The sequence below is a fragment of the Maylandia zebra genome, linkage group LG19, assembly GCF_041146795.1.
Source record: "Maylandia zebra isolate NMK-2024a linkage group LG19, Mzebra_GT3a, whole genome shotgun sequence".
In the NCBI taxonomy this organism is placed as follows: domain Eukaryota; kingdom Metazoa; phylum Chordata; class Actinopteri; order Cichliformes; family Cichlidae; genus Maylandia; species Maylandia zebra.
The window spans coordinates 4,039,985-4,049,925 of NC_135185.1; positions in this window are offsets into that span (position 1 = coordinate 4,039,985).

Here is a 9,941-nt window from a genome sequence, read left to right on the forward strand (position 1 = left end):
GTGTCAAGAGAGCGAGCTTTAAATGCTCCTCGTCAACCCGTTTGAAGCACACAATGACAGGCCTGCAGAGCGTGTGTGTGTTAGCATATGTTAGCATTTGTTAGCCTCTCCTGTGAAGAACACTTTGTCGTACAAATGTGTGTATGCGTGTGCGCGCTTGCCAATCGTCTCTAAGTGGAAAACATCGTGCTGTGCAGAAAAGCAGCCCATGTCAAACTACCCATCATACCGCATGAATGGCCTGCTCTCTCGCTCTCTTTCTTGCTGCCGGCGCTATTATGAAAGAGTGAGCTGAAATATTATTATTCTGCTGTTATTAAGCTGCGCCGACATGTCAAGCTTAAATCATTAGCTTCTCTCACAGAAAACACCAAAGACTGTATTCACACAAAACACCCCAAAATACTCTTTTCATCACAAAAACATAATTTGCCTCCTCCTCAGTTGGAAAATCACGCTGAACAAATGTTCCATTTCTTAATTTTTAAATTGAACCTGAAAGTTGCAACACATGAAGCTTTCTTATCCTGCCTACTATTTGCCTTTATTCTCTCTTGGCTTCTATTCTCCATTCCTTCTATTCATTCTTTCTAAAATAAAAGTGTTTTAGCTATTAAGAATTATTCACTGTAAAAAAGTAGCTTGAAATGTAGCTTACAATAACTTTAGGTTCAGCCTTTTTGTCACTTATTATCTTATGACTGTGGTGATCACCATTTAAACATCGGTGGGCATTCTCTGTTAGATGTGTTGCAAGCCCACTTCTAAATGTTTACAAGTCTGTCAGTCTTGGAGTTGGGCCCCTGACAACTGCTTGTGTAATTTAAAATACACAAGGAGTACATCAGTTTGTGTTTTTTAAACTCAAGCCTAATCCACAAATCTATTTAACTTCTCCTGGATTTCATTAGTGCAATAAAAAATGTAAAAGTTTTAAAAACCTGGAAAACATTAACATGTCAGCTATATCTAAAATTTCTGATTGTTTTCCTGTTGCAAATGACCATGGAGTGTGTGTTAGCTGTAATGAACAACATCAGGCCCTAAGTAACATACATATTGTTGATCCACTGAAGGCATGCACCATGGAGCATGAACAGCAAAAACTGCAAGGCTCTCCCTTAACAGGCCTGGGATGAGCCATTCTTGAGGCTAGTTACTGGGAACAAACATTGGATTGACGAGTAGAACCTCCACACCAACAGCTGTTGTCTGACAGAAAAAAACATGCTCATGGATAATCCTTGTCCCCCAAGATAATGTGAGTTGTCGATGGTGGCAGTATGCAAAGTATATAATACAACCAGTCTTTGGTCCACTTTTACGGTCCATCAGCCAGCCGCAGATCATAGTTCATAGATCATAAAAAGAGCTGAAGTGAAACCGAGTGTTGAAACTATTAAAAATGTACACTGGAGACACTGTCTTTTAATTCTTTTTCATAGTTCGTTCAATCCCAGTGAACTGCGCTCTTGCTTCTTCCCCTTTTCCGGCACAGTTTTCAGCATGTCAGCAATAGACAGATGCATACATCATCGGCGACATGCAGTTGGGATTTTGGAGGACTGCACGGGAGCATGGCAGGAGTGGGTGAAAAACCCTTTCTGCTTTAGCGACAACTACTTTCCTGTAAGACCCAACCCATCAAAAAATAGCCAGAAAATTCTGATTTTTTTTGGAACTAAGATATTTATTAACCCTTATAACAAAAACCACAAATTTCTTTTTGCTATATCATGTTGTGTATGATATATTTTTATTATATATTTTTTGTATCACATTTGGTACATTTGGCATTTTTGGCAACTTTTTGTTAACAACAAAAAGGGCATCATAGGGTTAATTTTTTACTGTGCTTAGAGTGAGTATACTCTTAGGCTGCTGATGTTGCCCTCTTGGGAAATTTGTTCCAGCTGGCTTGTTCATATGTGGATCAGCTGGTGGGTACCAGTCTGAATCAGTTCTAGTTCGGATTAGTTGGCGCTGACAGAGTCTGCAGATGAAATTGCAGAGTCACTGTAAGTTGTTTTCATTCATATTTTCTGGGTAGACTGGATTCCAAAGGGATGAATCCTAATAATCTCAGAAACTTTATAACCATTTTTCTAATGCCAGACTTTCCAAAATTTTCCATGGTTTAATGTCAAGAAATTTACTGAACACATTTGTTCTGTCAAGTGAATGAATAATTTAAGTTGTGACCTTGCAAGGTGTACAACAGGTCTTTGGCAAAGAGCTGACAGAGACTCGACATTTCTTGAACACAAACTGCTGTACCGAAAGAATCAAACCTGTGACCTTAACAAGCACCTGGACCAGCTTGTATTTCCCTGTCAGTACATTTGTGCACCAGCACATCTAAACCCTCCGATTCTTTCTACGGAGCCCTGCCGAGTCAGGAGCAGCCGGTGTCAAAGTAAGCCATCAGCTGGATGAATGGCCTGCAGCCTTTTGTTCTCCCCCACTATTAAGAAAGACCATGCTGAAATATTATTATTCTGCTGCTCCGAAATATGTCAGATTAAATCATTACCTTTACTGAGCCACACACAAAAGGCACAAACACTGAGGCACTTTACAGGTCCAGTCCAGGATGTTTTTTGAGTTTTCTGAAATATTATTATAAAACCATTGTTAAACTGCTCGGCAACATGACAGCTTAAATCATCACCTTCGGTGGCGGAAAAATAAAAGGCGCAAATTTGCTGCCGAGATTTACAGTGTAACACCGGAGTAATTTGGCTTTTTTGAATTGTGGGTATCAGCAGGTTGCACGAGTGCATAACCCAAGCTCACCTAACCTCGCTGACTAGAGTTTAACATTCGTGCAGTCGCCTGTCTCATAAATAATAACCATTCAGGCATTTAAAGTGTCAGAGAGGAAGTAGGAAAGATTTCTTTCTCTTCAACCATAATGAAAATGCATTCGAAAACCACCCAACTGTTATAGCATGATGCAGTCACCTTAGAAACACAACATAATTGATGCATAAGGAGATTATTCCATTGCACCAATTTGATCGGAGTCTGTGAACGTGTTTTCAGTTTTAGTCAAGTTTTAGTCTGTTTTTATTTTTTTTCTCCAGTGGGATTTTAGTTGAGTAGCAGGTAGCAAATCTACACCTTTTCTTTGGGTTGTTACATTGCATGATGTGAAAGCCAAAGTATAGAATGCTCTTTTTTTTTTTAAGGAAAATGTTACTTTAATGTAAAAAGTAGCATTTGAAATCAGTGACTGCCTGAAGTCTGGAACCCACTGAATTAATCAAACGTTGTTTTACTGCAGCAGCTTTATGTTGCTGTTTGTAGGTCTCTGTGCCTTTAGTTTCAATAACTGAAAAGGATGCTCTGCCTTCAGAAAATCTTTGGCATTCTTTGGTTCTTTTCCATTTGCAGTGTGAAACTCTGTCTCGTCAGATTTACAGCACCGGGCTGAATCTGAGCAGAGTGCATTTCCACATACACCTCATAATATGTCCTACTTCTTCTATCAACAGTCGTATCATCAATAAACACTTCTAAACCAGCTTCATTGGCAGTCATTCATGCCATGCCATAAAATGTGCTATACTGGATGTTTCTTTTTCTTTTCCATAATCTCTTTCAATCATTTTTTGTTCAAGTTGATGTTGGTGTCATCTGTCCACAAAACATTTTGACAAAAGTGTGCAAGCTCTGTTAGATTATTTTGAAAGTCTAATCTGTTCCTGTTGCTGAGTCTTACAGTTTGCACCTTTTTGTAAACTCTCTGCTTTTACACTAATGAAAGTGCCTCTCAATTGTAGACTTTAACAGTCTGTCTTCTTGAGACTATTCTTGAACCAGATTGTCGATTTGGCCACTAAAGTTTTTGTTCAGTTTTTTCTTCCTAATAATGGTCCACCTCACTTGTATTTCTTTTTATCTCATATTGAGAGTTACAGTGAAAAACCAAAACCAGGTTCAACACTTGATATCAACTACAAATCTTTTATCTGCTTAATTTGTCTCAGACTAATGAGGAGAAAGTCCTCACATTGTCATTAAACTGCTTGTAAGTGAATATTCCAGTTAATTTTGACCCTTTTTGAGCCCCCTTCGGATGTGGGCCTATATAGAAAAAAATGCACAATTTCTAAACAAGCAATACTTTTGTTAAACCATTTTAGTTCAAGCTTAAAGCGTACTTCAGTGGCATTGAAGGTTTGAGTCAAAGTCCACTATGGTGGTGTGGAGACCAACTAATCTGAACTGAATCTTCTTACTTTGTGAACAAAATGACCTGATTTCTCGGTGCAAGATCAGAATTTATAACTGACTGTAGTTGGGGAAAAAAACACATACCAAGAAAACAGTGCAAGCATAACATCCAGCATGCCAGTGTGAATTTCTCTTAATATTAATAAGATACCACTAATCATTATAATTAATAATATAAAAAATTAAGTGATTTTAGAAATAACTGAGCTATAAAGGTGTGGTCACTATTGTATGTAGATTTTTTTGGAACCTTTTTGTTTTCTGTTGTATTTTATCTTTCCATCGTTGGAACCCTGTAAATAATGAAAAAACACCATTATTGTAATTCTTCTTCTTCTTCTTATCGTGTGTGTGTGTGTGTGTGTGTGTGTGTGTGTGTGTGTGTGTGTGTGTGTGTGTGAGAGAGAGAGAGAGCTTTTGTCCTTTCTGTGTATAGTTCTGAAAGGGGTAAAAATAACTTGAGTTAAAAAAAGAATATTCAAACCTGGCTTTGTGTGTGAAGCAATCACACACATAGTTTAAGCAACAGTGTGTGCATACACAGCCCAGTGAACAGCTAAATGATTTAATCATTGTAAATAGGTGCACAAGACCTGATTTTGACTAATTTTCTTACCAATAATATTTCTTGATTATGTTTCAGGTAATATCAGTAACACAATCAAATAAATCTATGGACTATGTTAATGTTAATGTACAATCCACTGACAGTTGGACTAGTTGAAGAAAGCGGCCAGAACAAACTTAAAAATTCACGCATATATCTATGAAACATTCCAATATGAAATGTATTTATATAGTATGTTTAAAGGAAACAAGCAAACAAAGAATAAAAACAAAAAAATAAAGGTGATCAAAGTATTGTATGTGGGATAGGCAATTCCATAAATATGGAATAATAACATGAGTCATGCAACACAGAGCACCTGTATAAAAAAGCCCAAAGCCGACTGTACTTCCTCAGGAGGCTGAGGTCTTTTAACATCTGCAGGAAGCTCCTGAGGATGTTTTACCAGTCGGTGGTTGCTGGAGTACTTTTCTATGCTGTGGTGTGCTGGGGGAGCAGCACAGCAAAGAGGGACTCATCCAGGCTGGAGAAACTGATCAGGAAGGCTAGCTCTGTGGTCGGCATGAAGCTGGACACTCTGGTGACAGTGGCAGAGAAAAGGACATTAAAGAAACTGATGGACATTATGAACAATGCTGGGCATCCTCTGCACATGGCCATAAACAATCAGAAGAGTCTGTTCAGTGACAGGTTGCTTCTCCCCAAGACAAGAACTAACAGACTTAAAAACTCCTTTGTCCCACACGCCATCAGACTGTTTAACTCCTCTCTGGAGGGGAGAGGGAGGGGAAACAGGAGGACAAAGGAGGGGGGAACAACTAAGCTGTAGTGCCTCTTCACCTCACTGTACAATACCTTGTGCAATACTTTTTGTAAATAGTCAACAGTGCAATAGACTCAATACTTGAAATGTGCAATTCACTTGTATTTTTATTTTTTATTCCTATTTATTCTATTTATCCCCTTTGTATATTTTATTTATATTTGTCTCTGTATTTATATATGTGTGTGTGTGTGTGTGTGTGTGTGTATATATATATATATATATATATATATATATATATAACAATTCTGTAACTGTAACTTCGGTCGTTGCTGTGCTTTTTGGAAGTCGAATTTCCCAGAGGAACCCACCCGAGGGATTAATAAAGTTCTATCTTATCTTATCTTATCTCTTATGAGTGTGGAAATAAAATGATGACATATGATAAAATAAAATACATCTGAAATTCCAAAATAACATTTCAATTTAAAAAAAAGTAAAAGGATTTTTCCTTTTTATTGAAAGAGGGGGGCTCCTGCTTAACTTTGAATGAAAAGACTCAAAATAACAGTGTCCCATCAAAATTTTGTGTTTTATCTGAACACTATTTTAAAGACTTTTATGAAGCAGCTTGCTAATTTAACTTTGACCTCTGAGAGAGACTAATTGTTGAGTCTTTTTAAAAATGATTTAAGTGTTTAATAAAGCCGTGTATATTACTGCCTTGTTCTGCAGTGTCTGCCACAGAATAGTCCTTCCAGGTTGCCTGTGTTTGCTTTCACTCATATTGAGAACAAATTTTTAGAATGTTTCACGTATTAAAATTTTTAAAATTAAATTAAAAGAAGTAAAAAATCTGACATGCTGGAAAGCTGATAGAGGCTGGTTTTGTGTGACTCCTTGTTTTCCTAAATCTCTACAAAGGGATTTTTTGGAGTTGCTGGCTCTGTTTCTGCACCACACATTTCAACACGGAGACTCTGAACAGCTACAATAAAAGGAAACAGTTGACGTGATTATTCTGGTTCTCAGTGTTACACCTCAGCAGCAGCGAGCCGCCTGCGAGTTTGGATGCTGTTTGGAGCAGAAAGGCTCAGAGTGCGCCTACAGACGGGGGTGTAGGGCACAAATTCACACAAACATGTCTTCAATGAAACTCCACAGAGAACACAGATATTAACACAGTTGGCACAAGCTGCATTTTCCAATACAGCTGTCTCTGTGTGAGCCAAGTTTTTAGTGAGAGCCGTGTGTCCAACTGGCTGCTCAACAATAAACTCGTTGCCGTCAATCAGACGATCTCTAACAAATGTCACCTTGTTTTCAGCTGCACACTCATACTATTTGTCTTCTGGGGGCTCTCACTGTCATTTTGCAGTTTTGAATTGCCACACTGCAGCAATAGCTAGCTTTGTTCTTTAAAGGACCATCTCAGTGTTTATTTTTGCACCATTATCCAAAGCTTTTTAGATTGAAAATCTTTCTTTCTGTTACCTTCCAACCTGCTAGTGAAGTCCATTTATTTCAGTACAGTGCGACAACATGCTGAAAGCCGAAACGTGTTTACTTCTTTGCAAAACTTGTGTGTGAATTAAGTCAAAGTCGAGATTCCCATTAAAGTTTTTGCAGAAGAGATTGATAGATTGCTAAACAGGTGTACTGGCCAAATGCAAAAGCTCAAGGGGACACAATCTGAAGTGATTTGCAACACAAAATGGGATTCAAAATTTCCAACAAAGAGAAAAAGTGACCAGAAAGAGTTGCAAAATAAAAACAAACTAGAACACAAGATGTCCCCAGAAAGAGTACAAAATGTCCACGAGGGAACAAAAAATGTAGGATATCGATAAGAGGTGCAAAATCACCATAAAGAAACAGAAACTGACTGGGAAGCTATACAAAATGAACACAAAATGTGCCAAATCACCATGAACAAACACAAAATTACCAGATAAAGGGCTGCCTGACTTTTAAAGACTGTAACTAATGGGGATGAAATGTTTTTGTCCACTGAGTTCGGGAATCGCAATCCATTTTGGCTAGTCGTCGCCATGTCTTTGTTCACCAAATCCAAATCAAAGATAGACTAATAGGTGATAAGGAAGAGAACACATTAACTGAAAAAGCACCCAAATGACCCCTGAGAAGATCAACAGAATGTCACGATACAGAAAAAAAGCTATGTAAACAACAAGGCTAGTATTACTACGAAGGGCTGATCCATATAAACACAAAGAATGGTCACTTTATTTTTAGGAGCTACCGATGCTTGAGTTCCATGATATTTTCTTAAAAACCATTTATGGTGAGAATACAAATGTCTTACAAGCTCAAGGTCACATTTACATGTGTCAGTCACAGAGCCATGACTCTGTGATACATACATACGAGCATTTTTTGCAATAAAATCTCTAAACACTTTATTTTATTAACTCTTTCATACTGTATTGAATATTTCTGCCTTTTTGAATTATTTATTTCGATCTCATATTATTGTGGACAACCTTGTAATGCATAAACTTTGACTTGATATTAAATATAGCATTTTAATAATATACTACATGTATATATTATAGTTGCGCTAAACTGCGTAGTTTAGCAATAGTTTTGTCATTTAATATGAAATAATATCGCATTACAAGAATTTGTGTTATAGTGCAGCAGCAGATGCAGAAGCTTGTATTCTCTTTGTTTTCCATTAACCGCAGCCACAAAGACTTCTGCGTATCCAAGGTATAATGATGGTACCCAGTCAGGATCACACTGTCGCGTTCCAAAAGCTGGTTTACCTAAAACAAACGAATAAAGTTGCTGTTTGCATTACCTATGTAACTATGTAACAGTTAGATATGTGCCTGAAGTGCAACAGTGTCACCCAGTCAGGATCACAATGTTACATTTCAAAAGCTGTTTTTTCAAAATCTAAAGCACAAAATCGTGCTTTGATTCCAGCTATTTTGCCATGTAGCTACAAGCCAAGATAACTAAGGTTTGTAACGTAGCAACACATATTAAATGTGTTATAATGATAATGTACCAGTATATATACAATGCCAGTTTCCAAAATGTTGTTGAAGGTGATGATTTTCCTTCTTCCACCTGGTGTCTAAATCATGCATTGTGGGCTCTGTGACGCTCAACTCATTGGGAATTTTTCACTTTACAAACTGGAACATTTTAAGACTGCAACAATACCTTATTTATATCTGGCAAAATTTGACATTCATCACAGTAAAAGAGTTTTTGTACTGAACCAATGATTACAGTTGTTACATCTCCCCAAAAAGGGATGAGGGGAGAAACAGTGGTATGATTGGGACAAGAAAAAGCCAAACTTCTCTGGCTAATGTCAATTTCTTTTGACAATTTACTTTACACTATATATAGAAAAACTTTTCTTTTTAAAATTCCCTCCTTCTGCACTTTTCTTTTGTGATTTTAAAGCTGAGAATTTAACTGCCAGTGTAAAATGTAACAAGTGCTGGTTCAGCATGCCCCTGTTTTTACCTTTGAAGGATAAATGCTAAATTAGTGAACATCAATCTCTTCAAATCATTCTGCTTCTGCTGCATAAGACCAGTTCGAATAATTAGATCTGCTGACATCGGCTCATTTGTTACTTTTCCTTGCAAGAGAATCCCATACGATATTTTGAAAGAAAACTTGTGCATTTATTGTTAACTGTGGCACCCAGTTGTTAAATGAAAGACAGCAGCATCCTTTTTTAATGTTTTTATATTAAGAAAAAAATCTCAATTTGAGAGAGCTGTGACATATAAATGCAGATATTTTACATTCATACTAACTCTTAAAGTACATTGTCCTAAATCCTGTTTCCTGTCAGGACTCTTTCACATAACGTCATGCTATACCTCTTTAAGGGATTTTGCAGTCAGTTCTGCATATCACCCATGTTCTTCAAAATCTGTACCAGTGTGATTCACCATTTCCCAAGCATCCTCTCCTACTCTCGAGAACTGTGTTAAACACTCTGGTCAAAGTCTACTGGAATGTCTTTACTGCAGCTGTCTTCAGTTGTTGCTTGTTTGTGGTTTTCTCTTCCTGCAGTTTTGTCAGCTAAAAGTAGATGAAAACATGGGTCTCTTGGTTTGAGATCATCAAACTTTTGCACTGTGATGCACTGTCTAATCTGTTTTTTAGCATTCTTCAGACTTTTGTCTTCCTGTCATTCTGGTACAAGTTAATATAGCTTTCATCCATCCAAAGATTTTTTTTTCCTCAAAAACTGAACAGACTCTTTTATATGTTCTCTTGCAAGTTTAATCTTGTGTGGAACCACTAATATTCAACTTGCTAAAACCCCACTGTATTTCTATTAACAACAACATCTCTTGATTGCAGACTTTAATA